The sequence below is a fragment of the Gordionus sp. m RMFG-2023 genome, chromosome 5 (genome assembly GCF_954871325.1).
Source record: "Gordionus sp. m RMFG-2023 chromosome 5, tfGorSpeb1-WG-v2, whole genome shotgun sequence".
NCBI lineage: Eukaryota > Metazoa > Nematomorpha > Gordioida > Chordodea > Parachordodidae > Gordionus > Gordionus sp. m RMFG-2023.
Genome location: NC_088779.1, coordinates 27,519,827 through 27,525,943, shown reverse-complemented (window position 1 = coordinate 27,525,943; position 6,117 = coordinate 27,519,827).

Genomic DNA, 6,117 nt, shown 5'->3' with positions numbered 1-6,117 from the left:
CTTTTTATATTTTATTCCACTACAGAATTAAAGATATAACTGTCCATAAATCTAGGCATTTGCGTCATATTATATTATTGCTTATAATATATAAATCAGTTTTAAGCTAAGATCCAGACAATTAGACAAGGGGGAAAGGCCAGAAGTGGTTAGACCCCTTAAATAGTTTTCTATATTAATCCTAGCCATTTGATAAAATTATGGCCTTCACAAATATCTAGAAAAATTCCTGCAAAATGAAAATTGAGGGTTTTATAGCTAAGAAAATCAATGAAAGTGAAAATAGAACAAAATTTTGTTTTAATGGCTTATGAAAAAAAAGGCCATAATTCTTTGTTTATTTATTTATGTTAAAATTTTAAAATATAAATGGTCATATTACATTAATGCATTATTTTGTATATTCATAATTATTTATGTATACAAATTTTCAAAAAAATAAATAACAAAAAATATGTAAAAGTGAGGAAGAAGTTAATAATATATTTTTAGGTACATATATATCTAAGGTTTAAAATTCGGTCTCGTTGTCAAATAATAAATCTTCAAGTAAATAAGCCATATAATATTACATGTTCATGTTTATAAATTAAAACTTTAAAAAATTGAAAGGGAAATTATTTGGGATGATAATAATCCAGATGTTGTGTGTCAGCAACAAGGAGGTCCTTGTAGAAGTGGAGGTGATTGTTGTAATGGGTGTCATTGTAGTAGTCAACGTTGTCGTTGGTAACAAATTTTATAATTTGGAATTCAGAGGAATAAACATTTTTCATTGTTTGTAAAACAAATAATGGAATACTATTTGATATGGTTTCTCATCAGAGAGCGAGAAAGCTAGGAGAGAGAAAAGAGTGTAATCCTCTCTATAAATTACTCTAGGGATTCTAAATTTGATAGACTATAAGTTGGGAAAATGATATGATTCTAATATTTGGGCCAGCCAGTCTATAAACCTAGTGGGTTCATTTTATAATTATTTAATATTTTTATAAAATTTTAAGTATTAAAATTACTATAGTTACAAAAGGTCCGATGAATCAGAACAAGAGCTATATGAAGGTTGTCAAAGTAGGGAAGCGATGTCGTAATGAAGAAGCATGATGAGAGGCCAGGGATATAAACGTATGATATGAATGTGGAGTTGACACATTTGACGATGGTGTCCCAGGGAGCAGTATCGAAGACTGAAAAGGCAAGCCCCGAATACAGAAGTGCGGAGACAAAGAAAGGTAGAGGCCCCTGATTCAGGAACCGCTTCACTCTCATTACCATCTTTGTGGAGAAGCATGTATATCAAGAGATATTTTGGTCTCAAGGATTGGTTATAGGTGGAAGGTGTCGTAATTGAATATAAATATATGTAAAATCATCGTTTGTAGGAATTATTAAATTATATTTTATATTTTTAGATTTATAAAATTTAATTGTATAATCATTATGTATTGCGATTTGTGAGTTATTTTTATTTTTATAATTAAGATTTTTCGGCATGATTTTGGGATTTATAATTTTAAAGAAATGTATTTATAACACTTTTTCTATTATTGTTTTTTGCAATTAGGAGCTTCCCTATAAAAGGGGAGCGAATCGTAATGTAAATTAATTCTTTTTTTTTAATCTTACATTTATTTTAATAAAGAGGATCATTAATAAAAAATTATTACTTAATTACTTTGGGTTATTCGTATTAAATTTTTGCTGCACATAACCAACAAAAATAATGGGGGAACGGAAGAGAAAGGTAAAAGAAAAAGGAATTGGGAAGGAGAAGGGAAAGAAAATGTAAAAGAAAAGGAAAAAAAGGGAGAGATGAGAAAGGAATGAAAAGGTAGATGAAAAGGAAAAGAGGAAGATAAGGAAAGAAAAGGGAAAAGTAGATATGGAAAGAATAGGTAAAAGAGAGAGAAAAGGTGAAAGGGAAAGAAAAGGTATAAGGGAAAAAAAATAAAAGCCGAGTGAAAAGAAGGGCAGAAAGTTCCGTTCTAAATCGATAAAATAAAATGGCTAAAAAATATAAAAATGGGAATCTTGCTTTAAAATTAATATTAATAGATGCTAAAGAAGTAGATTCTTGTATTTAAATTAGAGATTTTTTAGTAAGTCGCTAAAAATGAGGAAAATAAGTACTCATTGTGAATATGAGTGTTTACTTCCAAGTATCTATTAATATTATTTTCAATATTGCCTTTATAATTTTTAGAATATATAAGCAAGATTCACAATTTTTAAGGGCTAGAGAGAAAAAACGAGAAGTAAAGAAAAGGGGAGAGGAAAAGAAGATAAAGGGAAATAAAAAGGAAATATGAAGAAAAAGAGAAAAAAGGGGAAGGTAATAAAATTAAAAATCAAAGGAAGGAAAAGAGAAAGAAAAAAGAATATGGAAAAGAAATTAAAAAGGAAAAGAGGAATGCGAAAGAAAAGGGGAAAGGAAAAAAAATGAAAAAAAAGAAAAGTGGTCATGAAATGGAAAAGAGAAGAAAGAGGAAGGTAATAAGAATTAAAAGGGAAAGGAAGGAAAGGAGAAAGAATATGCAAAAGAAATTAAAATGGAAATAAGGAATCGAAAGAAAATGGGAAAGGGAAAAAAATGAAAAGAAAAGAGGTAATGAAAGGGAAAGGAAAAGAGTTGAAAGAGGAAGGTAATAGAAGAAATTAAAAGGTAAAGGAAGGAAAGGAGAAAGAAAAAAGAATTTGAAAAAGAAATTAAGATAAAGGAATGAGAAATAAAAGGGGGAAAAAGGGGGTAATGAAAGGGAAAGGAAAAGAAAGAGTAAGGTTATAAAAGAAATTAAAAGGGCATGCTAGGAAAAGAGAAAGGAGAAGGGAAAGGAAAAGAAAAGAAAGGAAAATTAATAAAAGGAATTAGAAGGGGAACGAAAGAAAAGAGAAAGAAAAAGGAATATGGAAAGGAAATTAAAAAGGAAAAAGGGAGGGAAAGAAAGTAAGAGGGTAATGAAAGGAAAAAGAAGAGAGGAAAAATAAGTGAAATTAAAAGAGAAAGGAAAAGAGAAAGGAAGTAAGAAAAAGAAAGTAAAAGAGAAAGTAGAAGGGAAAAGAAAATAGATGGAAGGGGTAAATTAAAAGAGAAAGGAAGGAAAGAGAATATCGAATATACTCTATACAAAAATTTAAAACAAACAACTGGATAAAAATTTAATTAAATTTAAACAAAAAAACAATTAGGAGATCGGTTTACTTTTATTGTTATATGGAACCGGGAATATCAATGCAATTACTTTGATGAATAGCCATCGTAATGACTTGTTTAAAACAGAAGGCTTCATTACGATCGCCACTTATTTGGCTTAATTTTCTCCCTCATATTGTGCTAAATTCATGGAATTCCTTAACCAAAAACACCAGGAGTATTGGTGAAAAGTGGGATAAAAATTACGTTAGCGATTTCTGAATTTTTCTTTATTCTCAAAATTATCTGCCGAATTGATTGCTGAGGCATTTTCGTTAGATCGCACCAAATATAGGTTCATGTGTAATCCCATCTACTGGAAGACCATGGTATTAGGGTGATAGGGAATTGTAAAATAATTAGGCTCTACTGTATTTGGTATGCTGGCCCATTTAGGATCCTTTTAAGATTAAATTATTTTTGTTTGTATCCTGTGGAAGGTGACCTTTGGAATATCTACATTATAAAAGGGTGCCCATATACTTAAATAACATATTAATATATTACATGCTCCGCCGCCCTAAATTTTCGGTGGCGAGCTTGCGTGGCACAACTTGATCGGCAGCTATACGCATGGAGTTTTGTTGACGTGGAGAGGCGGCGTCGCATAGGTCTACTCGCTTCTCGTTTATAACTCCTTTTCTTTTTTGAGGTTAGCACAAATGACTTAGGAATTAATAGCAATATAAAGGCAGTAAATATTAGCCGAACCAAAAATTTAGTCATGCTATTTGCATTAAGACATAATGCCAACCCGCAATTTTTATATTTTCTCCTGAAAAATAAATTTTTTTATCAAATTTCTCGCGCAATTAGAAATTTTGAGCTGAAGGTCTCATTTAAATAATTGGAAAATATCAAAATAATATGGTAAGGAATTATAAATTTCAAAATTTCCAAACATTTTTTGAAAAAAAGGAAGATTTTAGAGATGTTTCATAATTTTATAAAGTTGTGAAAGTTTAGAAATTATGAGGTTTTTTTTTAAGTCATAGCCTTTAAGTAACTTTTAAGAAATTTTTATCAGCTAAATAAATAATTTAAAAAAATAAAATCATAATAAATATTACAATGTTCACCCCGCTACATTGATATCAGCCAGCACACTCTTGATTTAGCTTATATTTTAATTTTCAAAATAACCATATACACAACACCCACTACTCCCGCGACCTATGTCCTATAAATTAATTAATAAATAAAAATGATTCCATGGAATAAAAATGCCAAATCAGAATACAAAATTTTATTATAATAGAAAAATTATTTTTATATACTAGTGTTTTATATATTATATTACGTTTTATATCGATATATTACGATTATTCATTATGTGTTTTTTTTAATGCTTTCGATATTGTATATTGTTTACATTCATAATGTAGTCTTCTAAATTCTTTGATAAATAATATTGATAAAATTTTAAATCTTAATTAATATAAATATATAATATTAAGCTTAATTTTTAGCATTTAAAAGGAAATTATTAACGTTTATAGATTGTCACCTTATACATAAATACTATCATTCACTTAAATTAATAATCATATACATATTTATTTTTTAAATCAATAATCGTCTGCTTATTATTTTTTAAATTAATAATCGTCTGCTTATTTATTTTTTAAATTAATCATCCGCTTATTATTTTTTATACAATTTTTAAGTTTTTTATATTCAAATGGGTCAAATAAGGCAAGATATCTAAATTCGCAAATCATTAACTAATCTAAGAGAGGAAATTCTGGCAGAAATATGACAACTTATAGCCGTAAGTCCATATAGATATACAATATAAATATACTGAGAATTTCAAGAGCTACTCAGAAAGAAAGAAAGAAAGAAAGAAAGAAAGAAAGAAAGAAAGAAAGAAAGAAAGAATAAAGAAAGAAATGTCAATGAAGATTATATTCAATAGAGATATTTTTTTCTATAAAGTGAAAAAAAAATTTTTGAAATTATAACATATTAATTTGGACTTCAAATATTTAAATTTAAATGTTATTAACCCAGTCCCTTTTTGTTCTCCTGGCGTTTAGAAAAATAGTATAATGCAATTGATATCTATTAAAATGAAAAATTGTTTTTCTATGGAAACACTTTAGTATAAATACATATCATTATTTATTTTTTAATATCTATATTATTCTATACATTATAATTTCTTAATGAAGATAAATAATAATCGTTAAAAAAAATAACTTTTATAAATTACAAAATTTTATTTAAAAAAAAAATTAATAAGGGACAACAATAAGTTTCGTAGTTTAAAAAAAATAAAATCTGGACAATATGACGTATAAAAAGATAAATATTTTGTGGTATCAAAATATTTCCATATTTCTATTGAATTACCCCAAAGGCCTGTTGAGGGATTAGTCTATATATAACCAATTTTTTTTTGATCGATGGATGGAAAACCGAACATTAATATATATTCAGCGTAAATACTTTTAAATTAAATATGGCCACCAACAGTTTAAAAAGTTGTAACTCTATTACAGGAAACGGTGAGCATTAGAAAGATTTTCTCTCAAAAAGTGAAGAAAAAAAAATGAATATAGAAAAGGGTAATTTATTTAAAAACTTTTACTCCTGTAAAACAATAACGAATTAAGATACTAAATTTGTTTTTGTAATTTATTACATTATCACTCTCCAAGAGGCAAAAGCAGCTTTATTTATACATGTCATAAATGACTTGTCATAATCATACTTAATATATATATATAATTGATTAAAAATAATATTGGACAATAACAATACTGATTTATGTAAATTGAGAACTTGTTTTGATGACACAATGCAAAAAAAAATATTTTTAAAATAAAAAATAAAGACGAAAAAGGGATTATCAAATTATTGCGACTCGAAATTATTAATATTTGTTTCGCTTTTTAAAAATTTACATTTTATGGTGTTTTATA